Source organism: Nicotiana tabacum, chromosome 4 (genome assembly GCF_000715075.1).
Source record: "Nicotiana tabacum cultivar K326 chromosome 4, ASM71507v2, whole genome shotgun sequence".
Taxonomy (NCBI): domain Eukaryota; kingdom Viridiplantae; phylum Streptophyta; class Magnoliopsida; order Solanales; family Solanaceae; genus Nicotiana; species Nicotiana tabacum.
The window spans coordinates 66,170,054-66,186,223 of record NC_134083.1 but is presented as its reverse complement, the minus strand read 5'-3'; the positions used below and the strand labels follow the sequence as shown (position 1 = coordinate 66,186,223).

General features: G+C 37.0%; 1 pseudogene; it reads left to right on the top strand.

Moving 5' to 3' along the window:
* LOC107764547 (short-chain dehydrogenase TIC 32, chloroplastic-like) overlaps positions 1-15,929 on the top strand; it is a 58,335-nt pseudogene extending 42,406 nt beyond the window's left edge.
* The last annotated feature ends 241 nt before the right edge of the window (positions 15,930-16,170 follow it).

The window sequence follows — 16,170 nt, the reverse complement described above, 5'->3', positions numbered from 1 at the left end:
ACAAGCAGATCAGCAAAGCTAAACAAAACTATGTGGATTTTCAACAGAAAAGGGCCATCTGGCTTTTCATATTCGTCCAAGTCACCCATGGAATCGACGGCTCTGGTCTCACTGCCATTGTAACATGTTCCACTCTCCTTTCTTCATTTCACTTTCTTTTGGATGAAGAAACATGCCCATTTGGTGGCATGCAATAGGTGTTTGTATATATATGACTATTTCTTTTATGTCTACATTCAGCTCTTTGCTTTAATAACTTTAATTTAAAGTGTGACACTTTCATGGATTAATTGGACCATTCTTTGAGGAGAAGGATTGTGAATGTTTCCTCACGGCTTCATAGATTGGCATATAGCAAGGGAATTCAGTTTGACAAAATTAATGACCCCAAAAGGTAATCTTACTATATTAGATGCAGAATTTCCAAAAAGTTTTCTTGATGGTTATCAAGTGAAACCCGTTTCACTTAAATTCATCACCTGCTTAATGAGATCCCGGAAATTTGACAATTACTGTCTAATAGCTTCAGCAGTTCCATGCTGAGTGTATAATATATTGAATACAGATTTCTGTCACGGTCCAAAATCCAACCAGTCGTGATGGCACATAACCCAACCCGCTAGGTAAGCCAATTAATAATTATTCAAATTAATGAGATTTTTCAAGAAAGAAATGATAATAAAACTACTTTTATACAAGAATTCTAAGGACTGGTAGTACAAATAATGAGTTTCTAAGATTTAGAATTTATAAAGCTGGAATGAAATAAAGTACATCATCTGTTTGAAATATACATGAATAAATTAAGATTCTAAAGCTACCAAGATCAAGAGGCAACTATGACCGAAACGCAGGTACATCTTCAAATCCAGCTCCCATCGTGCACATCAACATCAACAATATCCAACATCTGCACGCAAGGTGCAGAAGTGTAGTATGAGTACAATCGACCCCATGTACTCAATAAGTAACAAACCTAACTTTAGGTTGAAAGTAGTGACGAGCTGGAACAAAGGTCGGAGTCCAACATATATAGCCAACAACGGTTCATAACAACATAATAAAAATGATAAAAGAAATAACTCAGAGATATAGTGCTCAGCTCGTTCACAATTCCGGAAAATAGGTATGCTTTTCGAGTATGTCAGTGAAAATCCAAATCTTTTACCGAAATCACCAAAATATGAGTAAGTTGTAAAATTGCGATTTTTCCCAAAAACTTTCAGGAGGTAAATGTTTCATTTTCAGATGGCATGATGAAAGTACATCTTTATGCCTACATGCTAATGTGTATGTGAAGTCGTGAATGACACAATGTCGTACAATATGAGGAAAATGCATCTCTATGCCTGTATGTCAAGTGTGCATGTCGAATACAATGCATCTCACTGATAAAACCATATGCATACTCTCAGAGTATCAATTCATTCAGTCCTCCAAATCGCTTGGCACTCGCACTCAGTAGGTACCTGCGCTCACTGAGGTGTGTACAAACTCTGGAGGGTCTCCTTCAGCCCAAGCGCTATAACAAGCCAATCATGGAATAAATCAATAAAACATGCTGCATCGTGCAACCCGATCCCATCATAAATCAATAATATATGTTGCGGCATGCATCTCGATCCCATCAATATCCTCACCATCAGGCCCTCGGCCTCACTCAGTCATCAATCTCTCCAGTCTCTCGGGCTCACAATGTCATGAAAATCAGCCCAAAAATGATGATGTGATGTATCAATAAATGGTGACAGAGACTGAGATATGATATGCAAATGAATGCGTATGACTGAGTATGTAATTGCAATGTAAGCAAATAATTCAACAGCAGTAATGACTTCGGTGGGTCCCAATAGAATAAGCATATAGCCTAGGCATGGTTTCTAACATGGATCACAACTCGATTACTCTAGCACGTAGAGATTTCATAGATACAAATAAGATTAGGTAACTACACAGTACCACAGAAATAACTGAGTCACAATTTACACGGTACACGCCCACACGATGTTCAAAACTCAAGAATTCGCTTTATGAAACTTTAGCCAAAAACCCCTATTTCTCTTTTGGAACCCTCAATCAAATACCGAAAATGAAGATAGATTCATAATATAAAATCGAAAATGAGTAGAGAACACTTACTCCAATCCACATGGTGAAAATTGATTGAAGAATCGCCTCAATCCGAGTTCCATAGCTCCAAAAATGCAAAAAATGGTCGAAACCCCTGAAATATAGTACTTTATAATCACAAGGCGAATTAATGAAACGCGATCGCGGAAATACCATCGCGATCGCAAAGAAGAAAATTCCACTGCCCAGAAAATACCTTATGCGATCGCAAATAAAGGCCCGTTAACGCGAAGAACAAACCATACTGCCTCACAACACTAAACTATGCGATCGCAAATGTACCCATACGAACACGAAGCACACAGGCGACCAAGCTTCGCGCATGCGTCCAATAATACACGAATGCATTGAAGAAGCTTCCAACTCCCGCTCTCAGCTCAGCCCTACGCGAGCGCGACATCCACTATGCAAACACGTACAGTCTTCAACACCAAGCTACGCGATCGCGGATGACCAATTGCGAATGCGGATAGGAAACAACCCAACTCCATATTTCCCTCTATGCGATCGCATATACTAATCCGCAATCGCGAAGAAGAATCCATCCACTAGAAACCAGAACACACCAGTAAGGCCAAAATGAAGGAAAATGATCTGAAATACGTCCGCAACACACCCGAGCCACTCGGGACCCGTCCGAATATACCAACAAGTCCCATAACATAACACAGACCTACACTAGACCTCAAATCTGACATAACAACATCGAAACGACGAATCACACCCAAATTCGAACTTGGGTGAGCTTTGAACTTTCAACTTTCAAAACTCGCGCCGAAACATATCAAATCAACTCGGAATGAACCCAAATTTTGCACACAAGTCCCAAATGACATAATGAAGCTATTTCAATTCCCGAAACCACAATCCGAACTCGATTTCATCAAATTCAACTCTCAGTCAAACTTATGAACCTTTCAAAACTTTAAATTTCCAACTTCCACCAATTAGTGTCGAATCCTTCTAGGAATATCCAAATGCAAATCTGGGCATTCGCCCGAATCCAAAATCACCATTCAAACCTAACGGAACCATCAAAACTCCATTTCGGGATCAATTCACAAAAGTCAAACTTGGTCAACTCTTCCAACTTAAAGCTTAAATCATGAAATTCATTCTTCCAAATTGATTTCGATTAACCTGAAAATCAAAATCGACGATTCACACAAGTCATAATACATCATACGAGTCTACTCATGCCCTCAAACTATTGAGCGAAGTGTAAATGCTCAAAACGACCGATGAGGTTGTTACAATTTTCGTCGTCATCATACCAGGATTATTACTCACAATTTGTTACATGTTCTTGGTGTACCATCTCTCTTATTGATTTTGATGTCCTAGACTTTCTAACAGCACCTTGAAATTCGTTTTGCAATATGTTGTAGATGTATTGGTGTGACCTGGAGAGTACTGGATGTTATACTCTCCGTATTTGAGCTTTAATATAAATTATTTTAGATTATCCTTTATTTGCGATCGCATCATTTGAATGATCACTAATCTTATTTGCTTTCATTCAATATCAATAGTTGCTCATCGCTACTATAAAATTAATCAAGATGACAAGCTTTTCTTGCTCAAAATTGAGATTTCATTGCTGTCTATTTCATTTCAAGCCGCATAAACATGACTATGTTTACATGATACAAATGGCTTTGGCATGTGGGAACTTACTTATCATTTGTTGGGAAAAATAATAATCCCGTACAGAAATAATATCTACGACAAATAATAATAATAATACAAGAGAGTAGCAATGACACCAAATCTTTTATTAGGGTAAAATACAATATCCGAGCAGAGCAATATTACCACTATAATATTACAACTTAGTAGTGTCAAGAGACTACTACAAATTTGAAAGAAATAACACTCTTTATTTTAAAAACCTTACTATAATATTACTATCACTCACTATTTATCTCACAGACAACAATATGTGGATTACTCTCACTACTTTGCTTTCTGCTTAGCTTCTCTCTCTTTTTTTTTTTGGTGTGTTTGGGATGAAACTCAATGAATCTATTTATAAGGGAAGACATACTTGTAATAATATCACCAAACGAACATTTTGGAAATGATACCTTTATTTCCGTGTCTTCCAGCTACTTTATCGCCTACTTTGATTTCACATTTTTGTAAAATATATACAAGAATCGTTTCGGGATTATAACTGAAACCACGCCATCTAATTTAGCCAAACATAATTGACTTTTGCAATTTGCATTACAAATTGCTAAATTGCTTCGGCCGCCCATACGCAATGTAAACCGCCAAACTTGACTTTTTTTTTAAATTTTTATTCAAGTGGGTCCCACAAAATTCTATTGCTTTTCCTTTTCCTTTTCAAAATTTTTCTCTTTCTTTCTTTTCTTTATTTATTTTTTTATTTAAATAGGTCCTACAAATTTTCTCCTTAATTTTGATTTTTCTTCTCCATTCCAAGATTTGATCTCAATCTCTGAAAATCTTTAAATTTGAGAGGCTTTGTGAAAATATCTACAACTTGATTATGAGACTTCACATATTTGAGCTCGACTTCCTTCTTGGCAATGCATTCTCTAATGAAGTGATATCTTGTATCTATATGCTTGCTTCGATCATGATACATCAGATTCTTGGTAAGTGTCTATGCGAATTTGTTGTCAATACAAATCTCCGTAGCTTCAATTTGTGATAAATTGAGCTCCTTCAATAATCTTTTCAGCCATATAGCATGACACGTACAAGATGTTGCTCCTACATATTCAGCTTCACAAGTCGAGAGAGTAACTATGGATTGTTTCTTTGAACTCCAAGAAATAACAGAAGAAAAATACAAAGCAATTGTGCTTTTTCTATCATCAATATCTCCTGCATAATCACTATCACAAAATCCCATAAAGTTGAAATCATTATAAGAAGAATAAAATAACCCAAAGTCGATCGTACCTTTTAGGTAACGAAAAATTCTTCTAGTGACCTTCAAGTGAGTGGAGGTAGGAGCTTCCATGAATCGACTTACTACCCCAACTGCAAAACGTATATCTGTCCTCGTACAAGTCAAGTACCTCAAACTTCCCACAAGATTTTTAAACAATGTGGGATCCACTTTTTCTCTTTCATCAAACTCCCACTCTCCATCGGTGTGTTCAGGGGGTTGCAATCGACCATGTTGAATTTTTTCAATATCTCTTTTGTGTAGCTTTCTTGAGAGATAAAAATTTCATCTTTCATCTTCTTCACTTCTAGGCCCAAGTAGTATGACATGAGCCCTACGTCTGTCATCTCGAACTCACGAGACATATTTTTCATAAAAGCTTCAAACAAACTTGGGTTATTACCCGTGAATATAAGATCATCAACATAAAGACAAACAAGTAAGATATTTATATTAGTATGAACTTTAAGGTAAAGAGCATATTCATGGAGACAACGAGTAAACCCATTATCTTGAAAATACTTGTCGATGTAACTATTCCATGCTCGTAGGGCTTGTTTTAATCCATATAAAGCTTTCTTCAACTATAACACTTTATTTTTATGGTTTTTAACCACAAAGCCCAATGGTTGTTCAACATAGACTTCTTCTTCAAGATAGCCATTCAAGAATGCTGATTTGATATCTAGTTGATGGATCTTCCAATTCATTTGCTCTGCCAAAGAGATCAGCAAACGAATCGTCTCTATGCGGGCAACAGGTTCATAGACTTCTTCATAGTCAATGCCTTGCCTTTGCTTGTAGCCTTTATCCACAAGTCGTGCCTTGTATCTCTCCACATCTCCATCAACATTCTTCTTTGCCTTGTATACCCATTTAACTCCAATTGCTCGATGACCCTTGTGAAGTGTTGTTAACTCCCAAGTGATGTTCTTCTCTATTGACTTGATCTCCTCCTACATGGTTTGTCTCCACCTATTTTCTTCAATAGCTTCATAAAAGTTTATTGGTTCACTATCAGCAAAGAGACAATATAAAAAATCAAAATTAGTAACTTCTTCTGTGTCCTCATGTGGCTCTTGAATACTCCTTGTCCTTTGCGGTTGTTCATTTGAACTTTCTTGAGAAGAGGGAGATGCAACATTTGTTGGAGAAGGATGTGGAGTTGTGTACTGCACAAGTTACACGGTCTTTGGTTCTTCTTCATCACCAAAGTATGGAATAAAATCATATGAAGTTTCTTCCTGAGCTTCCCAGTTCCATGAAAATTCTTCATCAAATTCAACATCGCGACTTACCATCACCTTACTGCTGCTTGGATTGTATAACTTGTAGCCTTTTGAACTCGTATCATAGCCAACAAACATAGGCTTGACCCTTCGATCGTCAAGATTTGCTTTCCCTTGATATGGCACATGAGCATATGCTATGCTCACCAAGATTCTCAAGTTCTTGACACTTGGATTTCTTCCACTCCATGCTTCTTGAGGGGTTTGATCTCTAACATTCCTTGTTGGAGACCTGTTGTTCAAATAAATTGCACAAGATACAACTTCTGCCCAAAATTCCTTGGGCATACTTTTAGCTTTTAACATAAATCTAGCCATATTAAGAATCATTTTCTTTCTCTCTGCAACTCCAATTTGTTGAGGTGAATAAGGTACCGTTAGAGGACGACGAATTCCATGAGACTAACAAAAGTCATTAAATATTTTTGAAGTGAATTCGCCTCCTCTATCGGACCTTAAAGATTTTATTTCATAGCCACTTTTTTTCTCCACAAGTACTTTAAAATTTTTAAAAGTAGCAAAAGCTTCAGATTTTTGGTTCAAGAAATAAACCCAAGTCTTTCTACTAAAGTCATCAATGAAAAGTAGAAAGTATTTACTTTTACCAAAGGAAGGTGGATTGATTGGTCCACACACATCAGTGTGAACAAGCTGAAGCGGCTTGGTTGATCTTGACATGGCCTCCTTTGGAAAACTCCTCCTTGCATGTTTTCCAAGAAGACAAGCTTCACACAATTGATTGGGATGGCTTATTGATGGTATCCCATGCACCATGTTCTTTTCTCCCATTGATTTGAGCGCTTCAAAATTTAAGTGCCCAAATCGCATGTGCCAACACCATGATTCATCTTGCACATTAACCTTCAAACACTTTGCATCAATTGTCTTAAGATTCAGAGAGAATAATCTATTCTTAGCCATATGCACTTTAGCAATTAGAATTTCACTTGAATCTCTAAGCCAAAGATGCATAATTTTCTTGTGGATGTCATATTCCTTTTCAAGAAGTTGGCCCAAACTCAAAATATTATTTTTTAATTTTGGCACATAATAAACACTTTGAATTAGCTTGTGACTATCATCTTTACAGGAGATCAGAATCGTACCTATCACTTCGATTTGAATCTTTGAGTTATTTCCAAAGAACACATTACCTCTCACCATTTTATTGATCTCCACAAACTTCTCTTTGTATCCACACATATGATTGCTTTCTCCATTGTCCAAATACCATAAGATGCAATCATCCTTATCTTCTCCCTTGAGTGCCATCAACAACGCTGACTCATACTTTCTTGTCATCAACAAGGTTAGCTTTTTCTTCAACATTGCTACGATATTCCCAAGAGTAATGGCCAAATTTATGATGATTATAATATTTAATTTTTGATTTGTCATACCTTTGTCCATTATTTTCTTGGTAGTAGCCACGTCCTCTTCCTCCTCTTTATCCACGACCACGACATCTGAATGTTTGGTGGATTTTAACTTCATTGTTGAAGTTGTTACCGATACTTCTTCCTCTTACATGACCGCCACGACCTTATTTTCGTCCATTCCCTCGATAACTCTTTTCACCTCCATAATCCTTGAAGGATGCCTGAGTTTTAAGACGTTTCTCCAATGGCACTTCTTGGCTCCCTTTGATCTTTTCTTCGTGGGCCTGTAAAGAACCCTCCAATTGCTCCACCATCATAGAGTCTAAATCTTTAGACTCCTTAATAGCACACACCACAAAATTAAATTTAGGTGTTAAAGTACGAAGGATCTTTTCTGCCACACAGACATCTTCTATGTCCTCCCCGTATCTTCTTAATTGATTCACAACAACCTTCACTTTTGAACAATAATCCGAAATGCATTCGGATTCTTTCATTTTTAAAATTTCAAAACCAGCCCTTAGAGTTTGAAGTTTTGCCTTCCTCACCTTGTCAACTACTTTGTGAGAATCTTATAAAACTTCCCAAGCTTTATTTGAGGTGGTAGCATCTGCCGCCTTCTCAAACATGGAATCATCGAAACATTAGTGGATGGGCGTGAGGGCTTGTTGATCCTTCTTCCTTGTCTTTGCCAAGACATCTTTTTTATTTTGAGGCAGAGCTTCCTCATTATCGGGTTTTGCATACCCTCTATCTACGATTTTCCACACATCCTGGGAGCCAAGAATGACTTTCATACGTAGACAATATTTCTCATAATTATCTTTTGTGAGACGGGGGTACTGAAAAGATAACAAACCATTATTCGCCATGGCTCTGATACCACATTGTTGGAAAAAATAATAATCCCGTGCAGAAATATTATCCACGGCAAATAATAATAATACAAGAGAGTAACAATGATATCACATCTTTTATCGGGGTAAAATATAATACCCGAGCGGAGCAATATTATCACAATAAAATTACAACTCAGTAGTGTCAAGAGATTATTGCAACTTTGAATGAAATAAACTATTTATTTTAAACACCTTACTATAATATTACTACCACTTACTATTTATCTCACACACAATATATGTGGATTACTCTCACTACTCTACTTCTGTTTTGCTTCTCTCATTTTTTTGGTATGTTTGAGATGAAAATGAATGACTTGATTTATAAAGGACTTGTTGCTAAATTGCTTCAGTCGCACATATTATGCAATGTAAACCACCAAACTTGACTTTTTTTTTTAATTTTTATTCAAATGGGTCCCACAAATTGCTTTTGCTTTAGCTTCTCCTTTTCAAAATTTTTCTCTTTCTTTTCTTTGTTTCTTTTTTATTTAAATAGGTCCCACATCATTGTCTCTATTGTTTGTTATTTATATGGAGCTACAACATCATCGGTGGATACAGCCAATCAAAGCTCGCCAACATACTGCATGCAAATGAGCTTACAAGACGCTTAAAGATATTTTTCAGAAAATAAATCTTGCACACTACTTTCATTTTGAGGTGTTTTTAAGTAAATAAATCTTACATACTGCTTGTCATTCTGAGGTGTTTTTCAGAAATTAAATCTTACATACTACTTTTCATTCTGATTTTATCTTGGCAATTCTTGAGTAGTCATTATGTGTCTCCGTTCCTCGAGACAAATACATATATTTCTTGTCGTGAAGTTTTGGGTATTCCTTTTTGCACATCAAGAAATTCTTGGATTGTAGTCTCGACTTCTGTAGCCCAATTATAGCGTTGGCTGAGCGGTTCATGTCATTCAATTTTTATTTCTCGGACTCTCCAAAAATGTTGTCGTGTCGGATCCTCTAAAAATAATATATTTTGGAGGATCCAACATGGGTGTGGCATCATTTTGGAGAGTCCGCGCAATATACCGTTCAATTAAACTCTAAAAATTTGAGTGACCTTTATTTCGAACAGGAAGATGGAGTGGAAATAACTGCATATTCACTTCATCCTGGGAAAATCACAACCAATAATTTTTGTTATATGCGTGTTGTTGATGGTAATAACAATATTCTCTTTTCGTCCTTTTTTCATATAGTAGCTGGTGTCTGATTAATATGAGTGGTAAGTTAGCTACCTTTTATATGTCTAGAAGAAAGCCTCTAGTGCTCTGAGTATCACTAATTCATGGCATAATGAGCAAAAGGCAGTCGCGTTTTGATTTGTACATTTCTGGTGCATCATTAATTAGCTCATATTTTGTTTTGCATGCTCCCTGAAAATGAAGCAGACACGAAATACTCCTTTCTGCTTATTTCATTGAATTTATGCTCCATTTTCTCTATGCTATAGGTCTTGTAAGCACGCTTGAAAAATTTATCTTCAAAAATGCTTAAGAGGTTTGTTCCGCATTGAAGTATTTAAAATATGTAGTATGCACATATTCTTTTGCAATCTATGCATAGGAGAACGATTGGCATTTTCTTCCGGAGCAAGTAGTTTGGCTCATGCTAAATGTCTAAATAATATTCGGCATATAGTACCACTTATTGCTATCAGAAGCTTTTTTAGGATTGTTAATGATGTTCTCGTGAATCAGTTATATAAATATTGACCAGTCTCATCTAGAAACATAATTTGTTCGTGTTTCTTTAGCCTTCAGTTAGAATTCCTGCTATGAACAGTGGAAAGTGTCAAAATCTTAGCCATTGGCGAGCACTATGAACGTGAAGAAGAAGAAGAAGAAGAAGAAGAAGAAGAAGAAGAAGAAGAAGAAGAAGAAGAAGAAGAAGAAGAAGAGAGAATTGAAAAATTTCCAACTAACATTTACAACTCCAACTAACTCAGTATATACAAGCTAATTAGGAAAATTGAAAATAATAATAGAGACCCCCCAATTTTTAGTAATTACAATATGGTCCCAATAATAACTAACTACTTCACCTAACTAACTTCCTAACTTCCAATACTCCCCCTCAAGCTGGAGGGTGAAGAATGTTGAACACTCCCACCTTGCTTAGTAAAAAATGATGTTGTATAGATGTTAATCCCTTAGTGAAGAGATCTGCTTGTTGATCTTTAGTGAAAACATACTGAGTAGTTAAGAGACCTTCTTTGATACGTTCACGAACAAAATGACAGTCTATCTATATGTGTTTGGTCCGTTCATGGCATATGGGATTCGCAGCTATTTGCATCGCTGCTTTGTTATCACAGAACAATGTGACAGGCTTAAGAATAGACACTCCCAACTCTGAGAACAGCCCCAACAACCACACTATCTCTGAAACTGCTGATGCCATGCTGCGATACTCTGCTTCAGTGTGTTGCTTCTTTGATTTTCATGAAATCAAGGACTCACCAAGTTTAACTGCATATCCACTAACATACCTCCTTGTCATTGGGCGCTGGCCAGTCAGAATCACAAAATGTTGTCAATGTATCAACATGACCTCGTTTCAACAGGACTCCCATTCCTGGTGTAGATTTTAAGTATTTGATCACTCTAATTGCAGCATCCATATGTGACTTCTTAGGCAGTTGCATAAATTAACTTAAAGTCTGCACTGCATAGCTGATATCTGGTCGAGTGACTGTTAGATATAGGAGTTTTCCTATCAACTTTTGATAGCTATTTGCATCTGCCAAAGGATCTTCATTTTCTACTCCAGTGGCTTTGTCATACTCTACTGTGGTGAGCTTTTGGTTGACTTCAAGTGGTGTTAAGGCTGGTTTGGCATCACTTAAGCCCGACTCAGAGATGAGCTCTAAGGTATACTTTCTTTGGTTAAGCAGTATTCCATGATTGGATCTCAATACCTCAATGCCTAAGAAATACCTCAATTCTCCCAAGTCTTTGAGTTTGAATTGCTGATGTAGAGCTGCTTTCGCTTCATCAATCATGTCCTTATTACTTCCAGTCAGTAGCAAATCATCAACATAGATGAGGATCATGACAATATCCTTGCCCGACTTCGTGGTGAACATAGAATAGTCATAAGTACTCTGCATAGAACCTGCTCCCACCAAAGCTTCTGTAAGTTTTAAATTCCATTGCCTTGACGCTTGTTTGAGACCATATAAAGACTTAAGCAAGCTACACACCTTTTGCTCCCCCTACCTTTGGAAACCCTGTGGCAAATCCATGTAGACTTCTTCAAATAGGTCTCCTTGAAGGAAAGCATTAAAGACATCCATTTGGTACAAGGACTAATCCTTTGAGGCTGCAAGGGCTATCACAGATCTAACAATCACCATCTTTGCAACTGGTGAAAAAGTCTCATGATAGTTTAGTCCCTCTTGTTGATTGTATCCCTTTGCCACTAGTCATGCCTTGAATCTTTCTACTTCTGCATTAGCTTGGTACTTTATTTTGTACACCCATTTGGACCCAATAGAAGCTTTGCCTGGTGGTAAGTCAATAACCTCCCAAGTCTTATTATCTACTAATGCTTGTATCTCTTGTTTCATGGCTGTGATCCACCTCTCATCCTTTACAGCTTCCTTGAAGTTATAAGGCTCTTTCAGGACTGAAAACACTGACACATAGCTTCTGTACTTTGAGGACATCTTCTCATAAGACATGAAGTTTGAGATTGGATAGTTGCATTTTGAGGACTTCTGTGGCTGCAATACATAGTCCTTTTTCCATATAGGTGGATTTTTTTACTTTGAGTGACTGTCTAGTTGGTGCATTGGAACTAGACTCAGCATTAATTGGCACGAAGCATAAGCAATCACCCTACCCTCCTGCATCAGAACACATCCAATACCTATCCTCGAGGCATCATAATACACAGTGTAAGAACCTTAAGCTGATGGCAGAACTAACACTGGAGTTGTGGTCAAGGTAGTCTTGAGCCTCTGAAAGCTCTCCTCACACTCATCCGACCGCCTGAATGGAGCACCCTTTTGGGTCAATTTGGTCAAGAGCGATTCAATAAATGTTGTTGTTCTATTTTCTTAAATAGAAAATCATGCTCCCTGAAAGAAACATCCCTGCTAATGAAGAATGTTCTAGTGGTTAGGTCATATAATCTATAACCCTTTTGAGAAGTTGAATACCCCATGTGAACAGCTGTTCTTGCTCTTGCAGCAAACTTATCATCTAGCACCAGATTAGTGGCATAGCATAGACACCCAAATACTCTTAGATATGCTATTGAGGGCTCTCTACCATACAACATTCCATAAGGACTCTTTCCATCCAAGATTCTGGTAGGCAATCTGTTTATTATGTAAATAGCAGTTTGTACGCACTCCCCCCAAAACATATTTGGAACATGGCTTTGAAATTTTAATGTCCTCGCAGTATTCAGTATATGTCTGTTTCCTTTCAGCTACCTCATTCTGCTGGGGTGTATACACACAACTACTTGGTGAATAATACCTTGTGATAACAAGAATTCACTCCACAGTTTGTTGAAAAATTCCTTTTCATTGTCTGTTATCAAGACCTTGACAGAAGTATCAAACTGTGTTTTAACCATGTAAACAAATTGCTTCAGGAAAATAATAGTTTCGTTCTTAAACTGCATCAAGAAAATCCAAGTTGCCCTAGAAAAATCATCTACAACTGTAAGAAAGTAATGCTTTATACCATGAGTGCTCTTCTTATATGGCCCTCATACATCCATGTGAACCAATTTAAAAGCTCTAGTACTCCTTTTTAACTATTAGGGAAGCCAAGTCTATACTGTTTAGATAAAGGGCAAACAATACATTTATTTTGCATATAACTATCTACTTTATTTTGCAAAAAAGAGACATATTGCATAACAGGAACAGAGGCATGGCCCAATCTCTCATGCCACAAGCATGATATTTCACCACTTGATCCTTTCACATCTATATGAGCTGCTAAAAGTCTGACTCCTCTTCCTTTCAGTATATATAAACCTTCATCTTCTTTATCAATCGCCTTCATCCTGCCATTGTAAAGGTCTTGAAACACACATAGTGCAGGTAAAAAGGTGGCAGCACACTTTAGATCTCTAGTTAGCTTGGACAATGACATTAGATTAAACTTGAAATCAGGAACATGTAGAACATTCTCTAGTTTATCAACATATGACAAATATGAACTTCCCACATGTTTAATTTTTGTAGTAACACCATTTGGCAATGTTGCTTTATCTTGTGTCCTGTCATCTATTCTTCTTACATCACTTATTAAATCTAAAGTAGATAATATGTGATGTGTTGCTCCTGAATCTACAATCCAATCATCATTCCTTTTGTTTGAAACATGCACACTGGAAGATAATGCAGTAATTATACCTGCAACAGTTGCTTGATTTTGAGTCTTAATGTCACTTGGTGGTGAGTCTTTGCTGAGCAAGTCTAGGATCTGTTGGTACTGTGCTTATGTGAAAAAATGATCTCCTCCTTTAGACTGTGATGCTACTGATGCTCCTTGTGAGCCTTGAGCCACATATCCTTCTTCATGATTCACAGAACCTTCCACATGATTTGCAGCAGTTAGTATCCCTTTAGGTTGAAATCCTTTCCTTCTTCTGAAATCTTCAGGGTACCCTACGATCTTGTAGCAATTTTCTTTTGTATGTCCTCTCATACGACAATGTTCACATTGCAGATATTGTTTTCTTCCACGAAAACCTTGACCTCTCCCTGCTTGCATAGCTAATGGATCTGTCTTATGACCTATAATTCCACCTCATGCGCATTGTTGACTATCATCCTGTGTTATAAGTGCATATGCCTGATTAAGGGGTGGTTCAGTGGTTTTCATTAAAATTTGCCTACGAGCCTGATCGTATGTATCATTTAGTCCATCTAGGAACTGCATAACTCTTTGTTGTTGTAAATGAGTCATCTGCTCTTTAGATTTTGGACAACCACAGTTCGGAGATGGTACTAATGCATCATACTCTGCCCACAGCTCCTTCAACTTGGTAAAATACACAGCTACATAATCCGCTCCTTGAGATAATCGCGAAATTGCTCTGTGTAATTGAAAGATACGCACTCGATTCACCTTATCAAATCGCTCCTGTAGGTCTTCCCAAACTGCATGTGCATCTGATGCATAAATGATCCCACTAAGCAGATCCTTCGAAACAGAGTTCATAATCCAGCTGTGCACTATCGCATTACAAGTTTCCCATTCCTCATGGAGATTCTCCTCGAACGACACCTTGGCACAAGCTCCTGTTACAAACCCTAGCTTCTACTTAGCTTTGAGAGCAAGACGCATCGATCTTCTCCACAGTCCATAGTTTTCCGAACCTGTGAGCTGAATTGGAATTAGAACCAATCCTGGCGTGTCTGAAGGTTGAAGGAAAAGTGGATGTGTATGATCGATTCTCTCCGTCGCCATTAACGCACCAGTTCGAGCAATTTTTCTCATATTGAAAAAACCCCCAGAGAATTTGAAGTAAAGATTAAGAGAATGAATTGAATAATCAATTAGTTGAAGAAATTATACGGCTTCACAGATCAGTCTCCAAAGCTCTGATACCATGTCCAAATCTTAGCCATTGAAAAGCACTATGAACGTGAAGAGGAAAAAGGGAGAATTGGGAAATTTCCAACTAGCATTTACAACTCCAACAAACTCAGTATATACAAGCTAATTAGAAAAATTAAAAATAATAATAAAGATCCCCCAACTTCTAGTAATTACAATATGGTCCCAATAATAACTAACTACTTCACCTAACTAACTTCCTAACTTCCAATAAAAAGGTATACCAAACAACAAGGATAAGGATGACAATGTAGAAACTGAAACCTAACTGAACACTGACAACATAGAAAACGAACCTGACTAAAAATATTCCTAGAAGGCAAGTCAAAACACAAACCAAAGGATGATTTGTCACAGAATAATTTGTTGACGAGAAGTTTTATGGCGTGCCCTCTTTTTATCTCACAAATTTGTAGATCGATATCTTACACTTTTGGGTCCACAAAATTGTGAGACAAAAAAGAGAAAAATAAATTGTTTCCATGTTGACTAACTTATGGCCTTTGCTTAGACGAAGAAAAACATTTAATGAAAGAATACAAAATCATGATGACATGGAAAATAATGAGTTTAACATTCGTGTTTCCTCTTTCTACAGGGAGCATCAACCACCTGTTATCTTGCATTACATCCACAACAGCGATGGCTAAGGACATGGATTTGGCTAAGAAACTCTGGGATTTTAGTATGGATTTGGTCGAGTAACATCTAACATGTACCAATACAACAGAAAAGTAACTTCGTATTTGTTAGTTTTTTTATCTTATTGGAGATGGATTTCGGGTAATATTCTTACTATATCATTTATTTAGGAGAAATCGAGAGAGGATTAAGAACACATTTATTATACTTGTGAACAAATTCGATGAGAAGAAAAGACCGATTTTCTTTTTTTCTTAAGGTTTATTATTGTATAAATGATAAATAGTCTATTTTAACTTCTAAT